This window comes from Vulpes lagopus, chromosome X (assembly GCF_018345385.1).
Source record: "Vulpes lagopus strain Blue_001 chromosome X, ASM1834538v1, whole genome shotgun sequence".
Classification (NCBI taxonomy): Eukaryota; Metazoa; Chordata; class Mammalia; order Carnivora; family Canidae; genus Vulpes; species Vulpes lagopus.
The window spans coordinates 44,593,482-44,615,552 of record NC_054848.1 but is presented as its reverse complement, the minus strand read 5'-3'; the positions used below and the strand labels follow the sequence as shown (position 1 = coordinate 44,615,552).

Genomic DNA, 22,071 nt, shown 5'->3' with positions numbered 1-22,071 from the left:
GCGCCAACGGTGGCAGGGGGTGGGGGGTTGGCAGGAAGAGGGGTGGAATGAAAGGCTGTGGGTTGGTGCCACTATCCCTCCCACCAAGGTACAGGGTCCACAGACATCCACCAAGACCCTTCCACCCCATCTTTGGAGGTGCCATCTTGGAACCCTTCCCTCATCATCCACACAACTTCAGCACCTCATCCCTCCCTCAGGTGGAGTCTTCAGGACAATGAGATAGGCCTCGGGGACATTTTCACCCCTCCAGCAGGTTGAGGGAGGAGCCATAATTGCCCACAGAGTAGGTTTAATGAAAACAGACCTCAACAACCTGTGACCGGACCCGAGGCCTGTTTGTGGGCTCCAGAGCTCTCCTTTTCTGGGAACCAGTGAAGGCCAAGGCTGGGCCTAAGTTCTGGTGTCTTCCAGGGCTTGGGGTGATCTCTGTAGGAGCGGGGTTGGGACTGCGATTCCTGCAAGGGACGACAGTAAGAGCAGAGATGCCTGGGAAGGGCTCAGTGGCACGCAGTAACAGTGTCCAGAGCTCTCTCAGGTCCCTCAGTGATGCCCACAGTTGAAGGACGAGGCCCCAGGTTAAGAAGAAGAAGAGGATCGTATGAGGACCCCTGCACACCATTGCCTCTTTTCCCCCAAGAAGAGGTTCCCTCCTCTCACCCAGACTTGGCTCCTGACCCAGATCCAGGCACATACTTTCACAGGCCCAGTGGAGAATGAAAACCGTGGGACCCCTTGCTCGGAAATCATTAAGAATCCCAAGAGAGTGACGGTAACGTCACAGCACAGGATTGAACTACGTGTGCAGGCCCTCGGAGCAAGGGTCCCATGGGGCTGCATAGGTCACACCCTCAGGACGCTAGCTGTATAAGGTTTCCTCCCCTGAAGTCAGGCTTCAGCTGGGTTTCTGCCTAGCCACACTGCTGTGGTGTCTGCCTGCCTGGCTGCTGGGTCCCTGCTTGGCCACGTGGACACTGTGATTCCGACAGAAATCGAGTCCCCTTCACTTTGGCTTTCCTGATGCATGGTCTGGGATGAGAGAGGGATGAACGATGCCTGGCATCTGAGTCCTGGGGTGATGAATGATCCAAGATTTTTCTGGCACGCTCACCCTGGGAACCTCCCAGGACCCTGTTGTGCACACAGCAGGCACATGCCTTTTCATGGATGAGGGTGCAGACACTCACCCAAAGACACAGGTGTGAGCGTGAGCACTGTGTGCAGAGGACACCTGAGGTACAGCGTCTCATCTGGCGAGGAGGAGAAAGCAGCTCTCAGAAACAGGGTGCTGGTGAGGGTGGCACCTCCCCAGGCCTGTGGGCTTGTAACACTCCCCTCTTCCATCTTCCTTTCCCCTGGCTGGCCCCTCTCATGGGGTGGGCAGGATGGGGGCAAGGGGCTTCCCTGGAGCTGCACTCTGCATGGGACAGTTGAGAGCAGGGTGGGCGGGGAGGAAGAACACAGTGGGGTGGCCTCTTGGAAGAGGGAGGAAGGAACACCCAGGGGAATGCTGACAGATTGACTCTCAGGCTGGTCACCTGAGAGGCAGCCCACCTGCTTACTCACAGGGCAAACGTGCCACCAAGGCAAGTCTCCCTCCTGGGGCCCCAACCCAAGATCCTCCAAGGCTAAATGTGTGCTCTGTCCACTGTAGCTGGCTGCCACCACCTTGGAGGGGCTCACAGTGTCATGGGAGCCACACTTCTATCTCTCACCACTCTCCAACAGCAGACACTCTCACCCATCCAGGCTGTGCTTAGTACTTCCCATCTCCCTTCACTGGGCCAGGACCCCACCCCTCATGGCTTCCCTGTCCCCATGGTTCATCCTGGGCTTTTAAGGCCCCCACCACCCTCCCAGCCTCCTCCTCCTCTTTGTCATCATCACTGTCAGGCCCTGGAGCCCAGTGCTTGGGTGCAAGATCTCATTCCATCCTCCCTGGTACTCTGCAGGGGTGACTGTTCCCACGGCACACATGACAAAATGGACTCTGAGAAGGGGAGTGACTTGCCTGAGGCCTCTGACCTAGCTCTGCCACCACCCGGTCGAGTGACCTTGGCTCAGCCTTTTCTCTCTCTGGCCTTCAGAGTTCCCACCTCTCACAGCACAGGATTGGGCTAGATGTACTCTTAGGGTGCCCCAGCTCTGAGGTCCTGTGGATCTGCTTTCCCCTGTCACATCATCTCTCTGAGCCTCAAGTGTTTCCTCACTGAGTAATAAGGGTAAAAGCATGTACCCAGCACTGCCTGGCCCAGTTCCCATGGGGGCTGGGAGCAGCTGGTATGGCCTGTGCATGAAAGCGGGTAGGAAGTGGGTAAAGCAGTGGGAGAATGACAGGTGCATGTGCCCCCTTCTCAATCTCCACATGTCTGAGATGGAGGTCCTCTGGAAAGCACCTGAGACTAACACCCCTCCCTGTCCCCCTGAGCCCTGTGACCTCAGGCAAGTCACTCCACCTCTCAGAGCCTAGTCTCCATTTTCTCATCTGCGCAGCCAGGGTTACTTACAGTGCTTGCCTCACCGTCTCCAAGATGGTAGCGAGCAGTAGAGATTGGAAGGTATCGGAAATCTACTAGCACCAGAAACCTCAGCCCAAACTCAACCATCTTTTCCAGTGAGGAGACGGAAGGCCAGACAGAGGAAATGACTTGTCCGATGTCAAGCTGCCAAGTTCCCCGGGGTTCAATTTTGGATGACTCCATACTGCAAGTGTGCTTTATTTGGAAACTACCATCATAGAAATGATACAAATCTGCAGGACATCGTACACTTCCAACATGACTTTGAATGCTGCTCACACACCCTCACGGTTTCCCGAGGTGCCAGCACTTCAGTTTCCATGTCAGAAAAGGGCTCTCACACCTGAAGGTGACACAACAGTTCCTTGCTAGGCTTCCCGCCTTAGTCTGTGGCTCAACCAATGCAGGCAATTTTCTTTGGAAATAGTTGACGTATCTATGCGTTACAAAGCTCAAGAAATGAAAGCAGTGTACATACCAATCACCACATGAAGGAAGAAAATTACAGAGACTGTGGGGTTACAGTTTAGGAGGGTGTGGAACAAAGCAGCTCCCCTACCCTGTCCATGGAAGTCTCGATTTGTACCTGGCCTTTGAAAAACATTAGGCAATTACAGCATGGTGCTACCTCATGAGCCTCAGGGGAAGAGATATCAGAGACAAGGTCTAGGTGAACGTGGGCCTCCTGACATAGAGAGGGAAGAAATGGAAAGATGTAGTTCTACTACCACTAGCCCATCGCTATTAGCCAGGAATCTGAGATCCCTGAGAGCTGGAGAATCACGTGCCTTGTGGAAGAATAGCAGCTGCATGTGATGCTTTAGCCTGTTTCTGAAGCTGTCTATGAAACTTTGGGGTCCCAGCAACTGGAATGGAGACACAGTGGAGCACCCTTACAATCAGGCCACCATCTCAAATCTCCTCCTCTTGCTTTTTTTCCCCCTTGACCTGAAGAAAAGGGCACAAGGCACAGGGTCAGAATGCAGTGAGGGCAAGGGTAAGTTAAGAGAAAAAAAAAATCAATGCAGAAGGCCGTTTCCCAGGAGATGGAGTCCAACCATTGTAGTTTCAAATTCTTGTTCTGAAGCACACTTTGTTCATCTGTGTGGTGGCGGGGGTGGGTGGGAGGGGAGGCTGGCCAGAGCCTTCTGCATGGTGCCTACGAGCACAACCTTTGAATGATGATAAGGCCCTGAATGTTTTCATTATCACAGGTCTCTGTTTTGCCTTTTAGCAACTTGAGGCACTCCAAATTGACCTAACAATGGGGTTCTCTTTATCAGCTTTATTGAGGTTTAATTTACAAACAAAATAATGCCCATTGAAGTGTCCAGTTCCATGGACACTGACAAATGTTTCCATCCATGTCACTCCCACTCCAATCAAGGAAGAGAACATTTTCACCACTTAATCGTGTTCCCTTGCACCCCTTCCCAGTGAATCCCTAGCATCCACATCCAGCCTTAGGCCACCAGTGACCTTCTTTCTATATCACCATAGATTAGAATTCTCTTTCCTAGTGTCTGTTATACACATAAACGTGCAGTATGTAATCTTTCGTGCCCGCCTTCTTTTGCTCTGCTTGAATGCTTTGGCTATTCATCCGTGCGGTGACACCATGAATCAGTAGATTAAATCAAAATGGTGGGGCACCTCGGCGGCTCAGTCGGTTAAGCTTAAGCGGTTAAGCGTTTGTCTTCAGCCCAGGTCATGATCTCAGGGTCTTGGAATGGAGCCTGGTTTTGGGCTCCCCATTCAGCGGGAAACCCACTTCTCCCTCTCCCTCTGCCCCTCCCCAAGGCTCATCCTCTCTCTAGCTCTCTATCTCAAGCCAATAAATAAAACTTTTAAAAATCAATCAATCACTCAATCAAAATGGCCCCTATTCACAGACAACCTGATTGTCTGTGTTAAAGTCATACAGACATACAAAAATATCCTAGGACTAATAAGCTAATCAGTCTAGAGTGCAGGATACAAGATCAAAACACAAAAATCGACCATATTTCTATACACTAGCGAAGAAGAGTTGGAAAATGAAATCTACCACTCAAAAAAGAAAGTCAATTCTTAGATGCGAATCTAACAAATGATGCAGGGTATTTATGTGCTAAAAACAGCAAAACACTGGGGAAAAAAAGAAATAAAGGAATATCCAAATAAATAGAAGAACATGCCATGGTCACAGATTAGAATATTCAATATGATAAAGATGTCAATTCTGAAATTTATGTCTGGACTTACTATAATTTCAATCAATATCCTGGCAGCAGGATGTGTTGTAGATATAGACAAGGCTATCCTAAAGTTTATATGGAAAGAAAAAACAAACACACGAGCAAAAGGAATAGGCAAAACAAGTATGGGGGAAAAAATAAATGTGGAGGAATCACATTACCTAAGTACAGAAGGTTTCAACATATGTGTGGAAAAACCTGAATGTCCATCGAAAAGAAAAAGAATCTCACATCTTATAACCCAGGAAAAATAAATCTTAGATATAAATCAAGACTATAAAACTGCAAAACATTTAGAAGGAAACAACAAAATCTTTGACCTGCATTTGAGAAAGATGTTCTATGTAAAACACCACCCACTTTCCCGCCACCTTGTTTTTTATCTGCAAAAAACGCTGTTGAGGGTTTGAGCAGAAAAATCTCAGGCTGGGAGAATGGATTTACAATTACCTAAACAACAGAGAGCTTGTATCCAGGGTATATGAGGAGCTGTCAAAACTCAACAGCAAGAAAATAATGGAGAACATACTTGAACAGATACCTCAACCAAAAGGATATATAGGTGGCAATTGAGCACATGAACGGATGATCACACTCACTGGCTCTCAGGCAATGCAAATTAAAATGATGGTGAGAACCCAGTATTCCTATATTAAAATTGCTGAAATTGCCACAAAAAAAAAAAAAAAAACAAGCAAGGAAACCACAAACACGTGACAATATCAAATGGTGTTGAGGATGGGCAGCAACTGGATTCACCACATATTACTGGAGGGAACGTAAGGCAACACAACCACTCTGAAAAACAATTTTATTGCTTTTTATGAAGTTAAACATATACTCAGCCATATGGCCCTAGCAATCGCACTCTCAAGTATTTCTCCCGGAGACGTTTCAACTGGATTTCATACAAAAACCTGTAAATGAATGTTTGTAGCAGCTCTGTTCCTAATCACTCAAAACTTGAAACAACCCTAGTATCCTGCCAACAAAGTGTATTCTTTCCATACAATTAAATACTATTCAATGGCCAAAAGGAATGAAGCACTGATATAGTCAACAACTTGGATAAAACTCAGAAGCATTCTGCTTAGTGGTAGAAGCCAGTCTCAGAAGGTCACATTTTAAATGATTCCATTTCTATGGCTTTCCTGCTGTGACAAAACTATCATAAAAGAGAGCAAGTCAGTGGTCCCATAGTGAGGTGTAGAGAGAGTATGTGACTACAAAGGGATAGCACCAGGGACTTCAGGGGGGCTATGGAAGCATTCTGAACACATATGGTGATGGTGGCTACAAGAATCCATACATGTGTTCAAATCCCTAGAACCAGATGTCCAAAAGAAGTCCATGTCACAATTTTTAAAATACAATTAAAGAAAGAATGGCAAAATAGTTCTTTTCGACCAAAAAATCATTAGAATTGAACAGCAGTGTACTCCACTATAGAAAATATTGACTACATTCTTTTAGGGTTAAAGAAAACCACCCCAAACGTCAACCCAGATAAACCTGAATGAATGAATAGCTATATAAATGGTAAATACAGCGAGGGTTAATTATTTTACCTTTCAAAACCTTTCTTTAAAAGTTAACTGAATGTTGGGAAGCCTGAGTGGCTCAGTCGGTGAAGCGTCCAGCTCTGGATTTTGGCTCAGGTCATTATCTCAGGCTCCTGAGGCTGAGCCCTGCATCAGGCTACATGCTCAGCAGGGAGTCTGCTTGACATTCTCTCTCTCCCTCTCCTTCTCAGCCTTCCCCTTTTCCTGTGTGCCCGTTCTCTCTCTCTCTCTCTCTCTCTCTCTCTCTCTCTCTCTCTCCCTCTCTCCATCTCTCAAATCAATAAATAAATCTTTTTTTAAAAAGTTAACTCTGTTTACACCACCAATAACAATGCATTGTGGGGGACACAATGTATGTATAAATAAAGTCTATGGAAATAAAAGCAAAGAGATGGGAGTGTAGAAATAAGAGCATACTTTGTACATGAAGAAAAATTTTATCATTAAAGGTAAAATGCCTAATTTTTTTTTATTGGAGTTCAATTTGCCAACATATAGCATAACACCCAGTGCTCATCCTATCAAGTGCCCCCCTCAGTGCCCGTCACCCAGTCACCCCCACCCCCCACCCACCTCCCTTTCCACCACCCCTTGTTCGTTTCCCAGAGTTAGGAGTCTCTCATGTTCTGTCTCCCTTTCTGATATTGCCCACTCATTTTTCTTCTTTCCGCTTTATTCCCTTTCACTATTTTTTATATTCCCCAAATGAATGAGACCATATAATGTTTGTCCTTCTCCGATTGACTTATGAAATGCCTAATTTTAACTATGTATAATATAATCCCTACAGGAACCACTTGAATGTAAAACAAAAGGAGTAAGTATTAAACCAATATTGAAATATTGTAGATTGAAATTGGGATACAGAAGAATATTTCAAACTAAGAAAGGAGAATGAAAAATACTTCAGTGATACATAAGCTGGTGAGGGAATTGGGTTAAAGAAAGAATGAAAAGAAAAATAAAGGAAAGAAGGAAATAAAAGAAGGAAGGAAGCAAATAAGCAAGCTTGAAAAGAAGAAAGAAAAGAAGAAATAATGCTACTCAAAAAAGATGATGACTTTAAAGCCAATCATGTCTATAATTAAGCTAATTGTACATGTTCTAAACTTTCCCAGTGAAAGGCAGAGATTGCTAGGCAGGAGAGCTGCAAGCCACAATATGCCATTGAATGGAAACTCACTTTGGTGTTTTTTCATTATAACAATTTTTTTTATTTAAAGACTTATATAAGAATACTTTATTCTTGTCTCTTATCAATGTTTCTACCTTATATTTGCCCCTTTCCTCTCCTACTTGGCGAGATTTGGCTTTACCTTCAAGGATCATTTTGTAGTTTCTGTCTACTTGTAGTCTAGTGGTAGCCACCTGGCTAGGGTGAATGCACACATGGACAGTTGTGCCATTTTCCTTCTCACACTGTACTCATTCAATGTAGATGACATATTTCTTCCTGTGAACCTGGACTACTTTGAAATTTTCTGGCCTTTGCAGTGTCCTGGCACAACCTGTACCTCATCATCCTTTCAGGTGGGCATAGATTAAAGGTTGTACTTCTGTCTCAGCTCTTTAGGAAGAGGGGAAGACATAACCTTCCTGCAAATGTGGGAAGGTGCACTGCAATGTCTTTCATGGTTTTGCTCTGGTCAGAAGTCACAGAGGGATTGAACATCACGTTGGTTGCTGGCGCTTCAGTGATGGCTGCAGAAGGGAAGTGTGAAACTCACTTTAAGATGGAGACAGAGATCGGTTAAATGTAAAAGGATTGAAAAAGAGATACCATGTCAACATAAATTGTAAGAAAACAAGTTATGATAATGGCTAAGTTAAATGTTTGGACCAGGAGTATTACCGATGATACACAGGGACATTTAATAATGATAAAAGCATCAATGATTCAGGAAAGCATAACAATCCTCAGGTACACTGGAAAGCAGAACTTTAAATGGCATAAAGTGAAAACTGATAGAACTGAAAAGACATATAGACCAATATATTTAATAGTTGGAAATTTCAGAACTTCTCTTAGATTTTGATATAGCAAATACATAGAAGGTCCAGAAGTATGAAGAAGACTTTAACAACACTACCAGCTAAATCAACTCAATTATAGAACATCCCACCCACTAGAGTGGAATATGCGTTTTCTTTTTTAATTTCTTTTTTAATTTAATTTATTTTAATTTAATTTAATTTTTTTTGCATTTCCTTTTTAAAAAATATTTTACTAATTTACTCACGAGACACACACACACACACACACACACACAGAGAGAGAGAGAGAGAGAGAGAGAGAGAGAGAGAGGCAGAGACACAGGCAGAGGGAGAAGCAGGCTCCACGCAGGGAGCCTGACGTGGGACTCAATCCCCGGCTTCCAGGATCACACCCTGGGCTGAAGGCGGCGCTAAACCGCTGAGCCACCCGGGCTGCCCGACGCATTTTCTTGACAAGCAATGAAATGTGCAACAAGCACGAGTCTATCATGGGTTATAAAATAATGCTCTATCAATGAAGAAGGACTGAAATCCATGTAAAGGATGTTCTCTGGGCACAGTGGAGTTAAACGAGCAATCTATAGCAAGAAGATTTCAAGAGAATCCGCAAAACATTGAAATTAACCAACGGACTTCAAAATAACACAGGGCCAGAGACAGGCACTGGGGAAATTTGAAAGTCCTTTGAACGGAAGAGAATTGTATCACATCCTGTAGACTCTTGTATGATTCAGCGAAAGCACCACCTAGAGAGAAAATTGTAGCTTTACGTGTTTATATGAGGAAAGAAGAAAGGTTTAACATCAATAAAATACGAAGCTAAGATGCAACAAAAAGGTGTAAAAAATGAACTGAGAGGAAGCAGAAAGAAGGAAGCAAAAAGAGATATCAGAAGCTGACGTTCGGGAACCCTGGGTGGCTCAGCGGTTTGACGCCTGCCTTTGGCCCAGGGTCCGATCCTGGAGTCTCCGGATCGAATCCCGCATCAGGCTCCCGGCATGGAGCCTGCTTCTCCTTCTGCCTGTGTCTCTGCCTCTCTCTCTCTCTCTCTCTCTCTCTCTCTCTCTCTCATAAACAAATCTTTAAAAAAAAAAAAGAAGCTGACGTTTATGTGTGGAACTTAAGAAACAAAAAGATAAACATAAGGGAAAGGAAGGAAAATAAGATAAAAAACAGAGAGGTGGCCAAACCATAAGACACTCTCATCTCAACTCTAGGAAACAAACTGAGGGTTGTTGGAGGGGAGGTCGGTGTGGGGATGGGGTAACTGGATGATGGGCCTTAAGGAGGACACGTAATGTGATGAGCACTGGGTGTTATACCCATCTCATGAATTATTGAACACTACATCTGAAGCGGATGATGTACTAAAGGTTGACTAATTGAATTTATATTTAAAAATGCCTTTTCTGGAGAAAAAATGAGTGGGAAATATCAGAAAGGGAGACAGAACATGAAAGACTCCTAACTCTGGGAAACGAACTAGGGGTGGTGGAAGGGTAGGTGGGCGGGGGGTGGAGGTGACTGGGTGATGGGCACTGAGGGGGGCACTTGATGGGATGAGCACTGGGTGTTATTATTTATGTTGGCAAATTGAATACCAATAAAAAATAAATTTATAAAAAAATGAAAATAAAAAAATAAAAAATGTTCTTACAAAAAAAATTAAAATGCCTTTTCTGGTTTATATAAGTATCACATTGCAGCTATCATAAATTACCACATACTTCAGTGGCTTGAAACAACACAGGTGTGTTATCTTAGGGCTCTGGAGGTCAGAAGTGCAAAATGGGTCTTACAAGGCCAAAATCAATGTGTCTATGGAGGAGTTATGTTCATCTGAGGCCCCTAGGGGAGAATCCGTTCCTTGCCTTTTCTATGCTCTAGAGACCATCTTAATAGATTACAAATCTATTAATCTGATTATGTTTGAAAGGACTTACATTTTGAGAGAAACCTCATTTTGCCATAAAGAAAGTCTTCCATATTTTGGGGTTTCAATTTACTAACATTTGTTAAAATTTTTCGTGTCTATGTTCTTGAGGGATATCGATCTGCAGTTATATTTCCTTGTAATGCCTCTGGTTTTGGCACAAGGACACTTCTAGCTTTCACAGGATGAACTGAGAAGTATTCCATCTTCATTTTTTCTGACAGAATTCTGTAAAAGTGGCGCTATTTCTTCCTGAAATAGTTTGTAGAACACACATCAGCGGGGCCAGTGGTGCCTGGAGCTTCCTTTGTGAGAAGGTTTTTAGCCACAGATTCTATTTCTTTAAGGGATACAAGTATATTTAAGCATTCTGTATTTCCTTGTATGGACTTTGGTAGATTGCATCTTTGAGAGAATTTGTCCATTTTATCTACGTTGGCAATTTTTCGGTAATGAAATTATTCATACTTTCCCTTATTGTTACTTTTGCGGTTCTGCACTCTAAAGTCATGTTCCCTCCACTATTCCTGATACAGGTCATTAGCGTCTTAACTAATTTTTCTTGATTAGTTTATATAGAGTTGTATTGATTGTATTAATTATTTGATTAAGCAGCTGTTGGGGTACACCTGGATGGCTCAGCGGTTGAGCATCTGTCTTCGGCTCAGGGCTTGATCCCGGGGTCTGGGGATCCAGTCCCACATCAGGCTCTCTGCAGGGAGCCTGCTTCCCCCTCTGCCTATGTCTCTGCCTCTCTGTCTCATGTCTCATAAATAAATCTTAAAAAAATAAACAGCCATTGGTTTCGTTCCATTTTCCTCTGTGGTTTGTCTTCTATTTCATTGATATCCTTTTTCGAGAAAATGTTTTATTTAAATTTAGTTAACCTATAGTATATTATTAGGTTCAGGGGTAGCATTTAGTGACTCATCAGTTGCATATAACACCCAGTGCTCCTTACATCAAGTATCCTCCATACAGTGTATCAGAAAAGAACAAACTACCAACAACATACACAATGCTTGGGAATATCAGAAGCATTACATGGAAGACTGGAAACACTATTCTGCATGCTGTCTGTTTCATTTGGCATATAATTCTTGAGAAGTTAAAACTCAAACGAGACAAGGGAGCTAGGTGGTTGCCCAGGGCTGGAGGTGGAACAAGGAGAATGACTTGAAAGGCACAGGAGAGCCCGTTGGAGGACACTTGAAATGTTCTCCATCTTGATATTGGTGATAGTTACACACACGTTTCAATCTGTCAAAACCCATCAAACTGTACACTTACGGTTCATTGTCCACTGAGTTTATTGAACATAATATATGTCTCAACAAAACAAAAAATAAACAGAACGGATATTGTACATATAAAAAAATAAAAATATCTGAAAGCAAGAACTGTGTTGGGTATGTTTTTAACACTTGGTGAGGAGAGATTAGTGCACTCGATGATGGATCAGATAAAAATATCCGGAACAAAATGCAGAGAGAAAACACGTTGGAAAATACAGAATGGGTAGGAAGAGAATCAGCGGATGCAGAGGCGAACGGACATGTAACATATTTTAATTGGAGTTAAGTGAAGGGATGATAGAGAAAAGTGCCTAGGCAATATTTGAACTGATAAGGGCCTGGTGTTTCCAAACTGATGAATAACATCTTGCTCAAGACTCAAGGAAGACTAGAATCCCAAGCAAGATAATTCTAAAGGAAACAGCTTTTAAACTTACATTGTCAAACCAAACCAAACCAAACCAAACCAAACCAAACAGAAAACAACAACAACAACAAAGAAAGGCAAACCAGAAGAACATCATGAAAGCAACCAGGGTAAATGGTTGCTTCAAAACTGGACAAATGGGAGTGACAATTGACTTTCAAGGAAGTCCAGAAGTCTGTACGATGATATATTCAAAGTACCGAAAGAATGTAATGGCCCACTTAGGGTTATATAACCAGGAAAAATACCACCCAAGAAGAAAGGGAAATAAAGATACTTTCAGACAAACAAAACAATGAATGTTTCATATTCCTGTTTTATTACCCAGCGATCATGCCTCTTGGTAATTACCCAAGTGAGTCGAAACCATTTGTCCACTCTAAAACCTGCACACAAAAATTTACAGCAGCTTTATTCATGATTGCTAAAACTTGAATGAAATAATTACAGCATGGTGACTATAGCTCATAATAATGCATCGTATACTTGAAATTTGCCGAGAGAGTACATACCAAGTGTTCTCACCGCAAAAAAAAAAAAAAAAAAGTAACTGCATTAATTGGTTTGATCATGGTAGTCATTCCATTGTGTAGATCAAAACCTTACGTTGCCCCACCTAAACGTATACAATTATTACTTGTCAACCATACCTCGTTAGAGCTCGAACAAAAGATGACCTGTAATAGGTAAGTGGATAAACTGTGCTACATCCATGTAATGCAGTATTATTCAGCGATAGCGAGAAAAGAGTTACCGAGTTGCAGACACATTCAGGAACCTAAAAGCATGTTGCCACATGGAAAAAGACAACCTGGAAAGGCTACCTACTGTATGATTCCAGCAAGCACATATGCTATTCTGGAAAAGGCAAGACTGTGGAAACCCTAAAAAGATCAATGGTTGCCAGGCTTTGGGAGGAGTGAAGGAAGGAAGGAAGGATAAATGGAGCAAAAGAGAGCCGTAGGACAGTGAAAGTATTCTCTATGTTACAGTAATGATGGACTCGTCGTTACACACTTGTCAAAAGTACAACACAGAGAATTAACTGGGGTGTAAACTATAGATTTTAATAATCATGAATCAATATTGATTGGTTCATCAGTTGTAACAGATGGACCGCAGTAATACAAGATGTCAATGATAGGGGAATCCAAGGGCAGGGTGCAGGTGGTGGGGAGGAGTATGCAGGAACTCTCTATACTTTCCAAACAATTCTGTATAAGCACAACACTGAGGCAAATGTTAAAATCTATTAATTTAAATTAGAAAGGGATGTTTCACCAGCACCACCACTCTTAAGGAAATACGTAAGTGTATTCTTTGAGCAGAAAGAGAACGACCCCTGATCAAACTTAAAGATGAGGAAGTAATGAAGCTGGTTTTAGAAAATGACACTAAAAAGGATAATGTCTTTTGAGGTTAAAACCACGTGTGGTTGCATTTGTCTGTCTACGAGCGATTAAATTGGCAGCAGCAACATTAAAGTAAGGAGAGAGTAAATGTGCGCTAAGTGTTCTAAGGAAGTTACATTTTCTGTGATGACATGAAAAGGTCAATTTATATTAGATGTTGAGAAGTTAAAAATGCATGTAGTAGTCTCCAAATAACTGCTAAAAGAACAATTAAAAAGCAAATATCTACCAAGGTGGTAGAGGTGGAAAATAGACGCATTTTTAAATTAATCCAAAAGAAGGCAAGAACTAAGAGATAAATGAGCATAAACAAGCAGGAGAAATAGAAGATACTAAGATGTTAGATATGAACCTGAATGTGTCAATAATCACTTTAGAGATAAATACTCCAATTAGAAGACAAAGATTAATAGTCTGGATGCAGAGGATGAGGAGGAGGAAAAAGAGGAGGATGAAGGAGGGGTAAGGAGGAGAAGAAGATGGAAACCAACCTTATGGTGCTTACAAAAATGTACTTCAAGTATAGTTGTACAAAAATTCAACGTTACAAATTAGAAAAACATATACCTTAAAATATTAAGAAAGACAAGCTGGTGTAGCTTGATTTACATCAGAAACAATGGCCTTTTAGGCAAAGAAGCATTACAATAGGTAAAAATGGATGCCTAATAATCATAACAGGCATAACTCACCAGAGATATAAAAGTTATGATCCTGTTTGCACTGAACAGCAGTCTCAAAATATAACACAAACCTTGGCAGAGCTGCGAGGACATATATGTGAATCCATAAGCATGATGGGAGGTTTTAAAACAATTTTCTCGCTACCGACAGAATGTACTGATAAAAAATTACAAAGATATAAAAGATTTGAAAAATACAATGAACACTCACACAGTGAGAAAGGTGAAAATTAACAAGACAAATGTTGGAGAGGATGTGAAGAAAGGAGAACCCTCTTGCACTGTTGGTGGGAATGTGAACTGGTGCAGACACTCTGGAAAACTGTGTGGAGGTTCCTCAAAGAGTTAAAAATAGATCTGCCCTACGACCCAGCAATTGCACTGCTGGGGATTTACCCCAAAGATACAGATGCGGTGAAAAGCCGAGACACGTGCACCCCAATGTTTATGGCAGCAATGTCCACAATAGCCAAACTGTGGAAGGGGCCTCGGTGTCCATTGACAGTTGAATGGATAAAGAAGATGTGGTCTATATATACAATGGACTATTCCTCAGCCATTAGAAACGACGAATACCCACCATTTGCTTCGACGTGGATGGAACTGGAGGGTATTGTGCTGAGTGAAGTAAAAAGTCAATTGGAGAAAGACAGTCATTATATGGTTTCACTCATACAGGGAATATAAAAAATAGTGAAAGGGATTATAGAGGAAAGGAGAGAAAATGAGTGGGAAAAATCAGAGAGGGTGACAGAACATAAGAGACTCCTAACCCTGGGAAACGAACAAGGGGTAGTGGAAGGGGAGGTGGGTGGGTGAGGGGATAGGGTGACTGGGTGATGGGCACTGAGGGGGGCACCTGACAGAATGAGCACTGGGTGTTATACTATATGTAGGCAAATCGAACTCCAATAAAAAATACATAAAAAATACAATGAACAAACTTGGCAATATGCATGTATGTTTTTATTGTTTTTAAATTTTAATTCCAGTATAGTTGCTATATAGTCTTTATTTATTTCAGGTGTACAATATAGTGATTCCACATTTCTGTACATTACTCAGTGCTCACCATGATAATTGTACTCTCTAGTCCCCACCACCTATTTTGACCATCCCCTCATCAAACTCCACTCTGGTAACCATCAATCTGTTCTCTATAGTTAGGAGTCTGTTCCTTGGTTTCTCTCTCTCTCTCTCCTTCTCTCTCTCTTTCTCTCTCTCTCTCTCTCTCTTTCTCTCTCTCTCTCCCTCTTTTCCCTTTACTCCTTTGTTTCCGTTGCTCCTTTACTGCTTCCATAATTAGGCAATTGTAAGTAATGCTGCAATACATATAGGTTTATAACCCATATAACTGTGGGTCAAATATCCCTTTGAATTTAGTGTTCTTGTATATTTTGTGTCACTACCAAGTAATCTGATTGCTGGATCATATGGTAGTTCTACTTTTAACTTTCTGAGCAACCCTTTACTGTCTTCTACAGCAACTGTAGCAGTTTGCATTTCCATCCAGTTACCCTTCTCCACAACCTCGTCAACACCTGTTGTTTCTTGTGTTGGTGATTTTAGCCATTCTGACAGGTGTGCGGTGTGATCTCATTGTACTTTTGATTGGCATTTCTCCGATGATCAGTGATTTGGAGCATCTTTTCATGTATCTGTTGGCCATCTGGATGTCTTCTTTGGAGAAATATCTGTGCATGTCTTCTGCTCATTCTTAAGTTGGATTTTTAAATTTGTTTTTTTAAGGAATTTATTTATTTATTTATTTATTTATTTATTTATTTATTTATTTATTTATTTATGAGAGATACAGAGAGAGAGAGAGAGAGAGAGAGAGAGAGAGAGAGAGAGGCAGAGACACAGGCAGAGGGAGAAGCAGGCTCCATGCAGGGAGCCCGACATGGGACTCGATCCCGGGTCTCCAGGATCACACCCTGGGCAGAAGGCGGCGCTAAACCGCTGAGCCACCAGGGCTGCCCTTAAATTTGGTTTTTAGGTATTGATTTGTACAAGTTCTTCATAGATCTTGGATATTAACCCAATATCATTGGATGTATCATTTGCAAATATTCTCTCCCATTCAATAGGTTGCCTTTTAGCTTTGTTGATTGCTTCCTTCGCTGTACAGAAGCGTTTTTAAAAGTTTATTTATTTATGAGACAGACAGAGAGAGAGAGAGAGAGAGAGAGGCAGAGACGTAGGCAGAAGGAGAAGCAGGCTCCATGCAAGGAGCCCGATGTGGGACCGATCCCGGGACTCCAGGATCACGCCCTGAGCTGAAGGCAGACGCTTAACCACTGAGCCACCCAGGTGTCCCTCTACAGAAGCTTTTTATTTTGATGTAGTCCCGACAGTATATTTTTGCTTTTCTTTCCCTTGCCTCGGGAGACGTATCTAGAAAAATGATGCTCTGATTGATGTTGCAGAAATTACTACGTGTGTTCCCTTGTAGCATTTTTATGGTTTCAGATCTCTCATTTAGATCCTTAATCCACTTTGAGTTTCTTTTTGTGTATGGTGTAAGACAGCAGTCCCGTTCCATTCATTTGCATGTAGCTATCCAATTTTCCCAACAGTCTTTGTTGAAGAGACTGTCTTTTCCCCCGTTGTATACTCTCACCCTTTTTGTCATACCTTAATTGACCATATAGCTGTGCATTAATTTCTGCACTCTCTATTGTGTTCCACTGACTATGTGTCTAGTTTTGGGGCAGTGCCATACTGTTTTTGATTACTACTGCTCTGTAATAGAACTTGAATTCTAGAACTGTGATACTGCCAGTTTAGTTTTTCTTTCTCAAGATTGCTTTAGCTCTCTGTGGTCCTTTGTGGTTCCATATAAATTTTTAGGATTTTTTTTTTGTTCTAGTTCTGTGAAAAGAGCTGTAGTTGTTTTGATGGGGATTGCATTAGATCTGTAGATTGCTTTGGGTTGCATAGACATTTTAATAATATTTGTTCTTCCAATCTGTGAGGATGGAATGTTTTTCCATTTCTTTGTGTCCTCTTCACGTTCTTTCATCAATGTTTTGTAGTTTTCAGAGTACAGGTCTTTCACCTTTTTGGTTAAGTTTATTCCTGGGTATTTTATTCTTCTTGGCGCAATTGCAAATGGGATGGTTTTCTCAACTTCTCTTTCTGCTGCTTCATTATTAGTGTATAGAAAGGCAACAGAGGGACGCCTGGGTGGCTCACTGGTTAAGAGTCTGACTTCGGCTCAGGGCGTGATCGCGGGGTCCTGGGTTCAAGTCCTGCATCGGGCTCCCCACAGGGAACCTGCTTCTCCCTCTGCCTATGTCTCTGCCTCTCTCTCTCTCTCTCTCTCTGTCTTTCATGAATAAATAAATACAATCTAAAAGAAATGCAACAGATTTCTGTACATTCATCTCGTACCCTGTGACTTTACTGAATTTGTTTATTAGTTCTATTTGTTTCTTGGTGGAGCCTTTTGCATTTGCCATAAATTGTATCATGTCATCCATCTACAAATGTGAAAGTTTTAGTTCTTCCTTTCAGATTTGGATGTCTTTTATTCCTTTTTGTTGTCTGATTGCTGTGGCTAGGACTTCCAGTACTGTGTTGAATAAAACTGATGAGAGTGGACATCCTTGTCTTGTTCCTGAAGTGAGGGGAAAGGCTTTCAGTAATTCTCCATTGAGTATTGATGTTGACTGTGGGTTTTTCATATAAGCCCTTTATTGTGTTGAGGTGTGTTCCTTCTGCACCTACTTTGTTGAGGGTATTTATCATGAATGGATGTTGCACTTTGTCAAATGTTTTTTTCTGCATCTATTGAGAGGATCATATGGTTTTAAACTTCCTCTTATTAGTTTGATGTATCGTGTTGAATGATTTGCAAATGGTGGACCGTTTTTGCATCCTGAGAATATATCCCACTTGATTGTGGTGAATGATTTTCTTAATGTATTGTTAGGTTTGGTTTGCTAGTATTTTGTTAAGGATTTTTTGCATCTATGTTAATCAGAGGTATTCATTCTCTTTTGTTGTCGTGTCTTTGTTTGGTTTTGGTATCAGGGTAATGTAATGCTGGTCTCATTGAACGAATGCATTTATATTGGTGCACTCGACAACTGCAGGATACATGGGCTTTTAAGTGCTATTTATATTTATCAAAACTGACTACACGTTGACCATAATGCGCATCTTAGCAAATTTTGAGACAATGAAATAATAAGGAGTAGTGTCTCTGACTACCATGCCATTAGGTTTTAAGTTAATAACCAGTGATAGCTAGAAAATCACCCATGTGCTTTTTATTAAGAAATATCCTTCCTTAGAGGATATTTAACTCAGAGCCCAAAGAAGAAAGTGTTAATGAAATTTTAGGAAAAGATGGCATCCTGCAAGGAAGGCACCGGCTCTGCTGCCCCTTCTTCCAGCTCCACCACCGGCCAGGCGGGGAAAGGCAAAGGCAAAGGCGGGTCCGGAGATTCTGCCGTGAAGCAAGGGCAGATAGATGGCTTGGTGGTATTAAAAATAATCAAACATTATCAAGAAGAGGGACAAGGAACCGAAGTGGTTCAAGAAGTGCTTTGGGGCTTGGTTGTAGAAGATTGACTTGAAATTACCAACTGCTTCCCTTTCCCCCAGCACACAGAAGATGATGCTGATTTTGATGAAGTCCAGTATCAGGTGGAAATGATGCGCAGCCTTTGCCATGTCAACATCGATCACCTCCACGTGAGCTGGTACCAGTCCACATACTATGGTTTGTTCGTCACCTGAGCACTCCTGGATTCTCAGTTCAGTTACCAGCATGCCATTGAAGAATCTGTCGTTCTCATTTACAATCCCATAAAAGCTGCCCAAGGGTCTCTCTCGCTGAAAGCATACAGACTGACTCCTAAACTAATGGAAGTTTGTGAAGAGAAGGATTTTTCTCCTGAAGCATTGAAAAAGGGAAATATCACCTTTGAGCACATGTTTGAAGAAGTGCCGATTGTAATTAGAAATTCACATCTGATCAACGTCCTAATGTGGGAGCTTGAGAAGAAGTCAGCTGTAGCAGATAAACATGAATTGCTCAGTCTTGCTGCCAGCAATCATTTGGGGAAGAATCTACAGTTGCTGATGGACAGAGTGGATGAAATGAGCCAAGATATAGTTAAATATAACACATACATGAGGAACACGAGTAAACAACAGCAGCAGAAACATCAGTATCAGCAGCCTCACCGGCAGGGGAATATGCAGCACCAGAGTCAAAGAGAAGCCCCACTGGCCTGAGGAGGATCTGTCCAAACTTTTCAAACCACCCCAGCCTCCTGCCAGGATGGATTCTCTACTCATTGCAAGCCAGATTAACACTTACTGCCAGAACATCAAGGAGTTCACTGCCCAAAACTGAGGCAAACTCTTCATGGCCCAGGCTCTTCAGGAATACAACAACTGAGAAAAGGAAGTTTCCAGAAAAGGAGTTAACATGGACTCTTGAGATCACATTGGGGCGACCCTTGGAAGAAATACATTTACGTATTGAAAAGTCTTTCTAGCTAACAATAAGATAAAAATAAAACAAAAAATTTAAATACATATATTTTAACTGCGTATTATGAAAATTTGTAGGATACTGCCTTAATGTATATACTCCAAAAAGAAAGGCATAAAAAATAAATATAACCTGCATGTCTATTTCAGTAATTTAATAGAAGGGCAGACTAAACTCGAAGAAAGCAGGTGAAATGAAATAAGGATAAGAGCATTAATACATTAAAGATAAAACAAAATAGCCAGGGTTGGTTCTTCAGAAGGACAGCACAATTGACCATCACCTTTGTGGGCCTGAAGGTAAAAGAGAGAAGTTATCTAAAAAACAATGTCTGGAACAAATGAAGAGACATAGCTACGGACAATAAGGATATTACAAGATCATTAGTCAAAATCATGAGCAGCTGTATGTAAATAAATCTGAAGGTTTAGATACAATGTACAAACTTCAAGAAAACACAAATGACACAAAAACAACAAGCCATCCTCTGAATGCTTCTAAATACTAAATACATGGAATCTGAAGAAAACAGCAACAAACAATTTCCATATTCTGATGACCCCACCAATTAAAACTACAAAACTTTTAGGAAGAAATAATGGCAATCTTGCATACCAGCCAGAAAATAGGAAAAAAGAGGAATCACCTCTCATTTCATTCTATGAGGCCTAAACATTATAAGAACATTATAAGAAATGAAATGCACAGGCCAATCCTTCACAAAAGCATAGAAGGAAAAATCACGAATAAAACACTAACAAAACAAATCCCGTTATATGTTTTAAAAGGCTAATATATCAGAAGAAAGTCAAGACAGTTCTACAAATGGAGTGGTTGAGCACTTGAAAAATAGATGTATTTCACAGAATTAATATATTAAGAAAAATTCGTTACATTCCCTGTAGATGCAGAAGAAAATATGTCATGAATTTGAGTTTTAAAAACTAAACACCCAACAATGTGGAGAAAGCGAACCCTTGTGCACTGTTGGTGGGAATGTAAACTGGTACAGGAACTGTGGGAAATAGTATGGAAGTTCCTCAAAAAGTTAAAAATAGAACTGCCCTAGGATCTAGCAGTTCCGATTCTGAGTTTATATCTGAAGAAAATAAAAGCACTATCTCTAAGAGGTATCTGCACCCCGGTGTTTATTCCAGCATTATGCACAATAGCCAAAACTTGAAAACAACCTAGGTGTCTATCAACAGATGAATGGATAAAAAAGGTTTTATAGTGGGGTATTATTCAGTCATAAACACGAGGAAAATCCTGCCACCTGTGACAACATGGAAGGCCCCTGAGGGCATTCTGCTAAGTGAAATAAGTCAAACAGGCAAAGACAAATACTGTATGATCTCACTTATATGTGGAATCTAAAACAACGCCATCATAGAAACAGACAGTAGAAGGTGCTTGCCAAGGGCTAGGGGGTGGGGGATGTGGGAAGATGTTGGTCAAGGGAGGCAGACTCTCAGGTATAAGATGAAAAAGTTCTGGAGTACTAATGTTCAGCATGGTGATAATAGTTAACAATAGTGTTACATGTATTTGAAAGTCGCTAAAAAACAATATCTTAAATATTCTCACCAAACTATTATAATTATGTACTGTGAGGGAATTATGAACTGACTTTATTGTAGTGATCATTTCACATATATGTGAGTGTGTGTGTATACAATCATCATGCTGTTTAAATTTACACAATGTTATATGCCAAATATATATACCAATAATGTTGGAAATATTTTAAAAAGTAAAAATACATTTATGATAAAACCTCTAAGCAAACTAGCAATAAAAGAGAACTCTCTTAAACCAATCAGGAAAAAAAAAACAACAGAAAAAAACCCAAACCAATCAGAATATTTTGAAAAGCCTACAAAAACAGGAGCAGCTGGGTGGCTCAGTCAGTTTAGCTTCTGACTCTTGGTTTTGGCTCAGGTCATGATCTCACAGGTTGTGAGATCAAGCCTGGCCTTGGCTCCCTGTTCAGAGGGGAGTCTGCCTGAAGATTCTCTCCCTCTGTCCCTCCCCCCACTCATAAGTGCGCTCGCTCTCTCTCTCTCTCTCTCTCTCTCTCTCATAAATAAATCTTTTTTAAAAAAACTTGAAAATATAAAAGCCTACCAAAACCATTGCACTTAATCATGAAATATTGAAAGTCATCCCTCTGAGACCATGAAGAAGACCAGGTTATCCCTTGTCAGCACAAACAATACCATAAGGAAAGAAAAAGTAATAAAAATGATCCAGGCAGTACAGCCCTAAATGCATACACATGTGAATCAAAGGACATGCATATGAATGTTGTCCACAGTAATATTTTTAATACTCCAAGACTGGAAACTACTGAAATGTCCATCAGAAACAGATTGTACAAAAAATCGTGGTATATTTACACACGTTGAAATATTATTCAGCAATGAATATCCAGGAACTCAGTTAACAAACTACAAAAGAATGAAGAGTAGTAAGTGAAAAATATAATGTTGCCAA

At 41.4% G+C, this 22,071-nt stretch overlaps 2 pseudogenes; one reads left to right on the top strand and one right to left on the bottom strand.

Moving 5' to 3' along the window:
- Nucleotides 1-393: 393 nt before the first annotated feature.
- Nucleotides 394-7,990, bottom strand: LOC121482510 (annotated as a pseudogene).
- Nucleotides 7,991-18,419: 10,429 nt separating this feature from the next.
- LOC121483236 lies at nt 18,420-19,529 on the top strand (annotated as a pseudogene).
- Nucleotides 19,530-22,071: the final 2,542 nt, after the last annotated feature.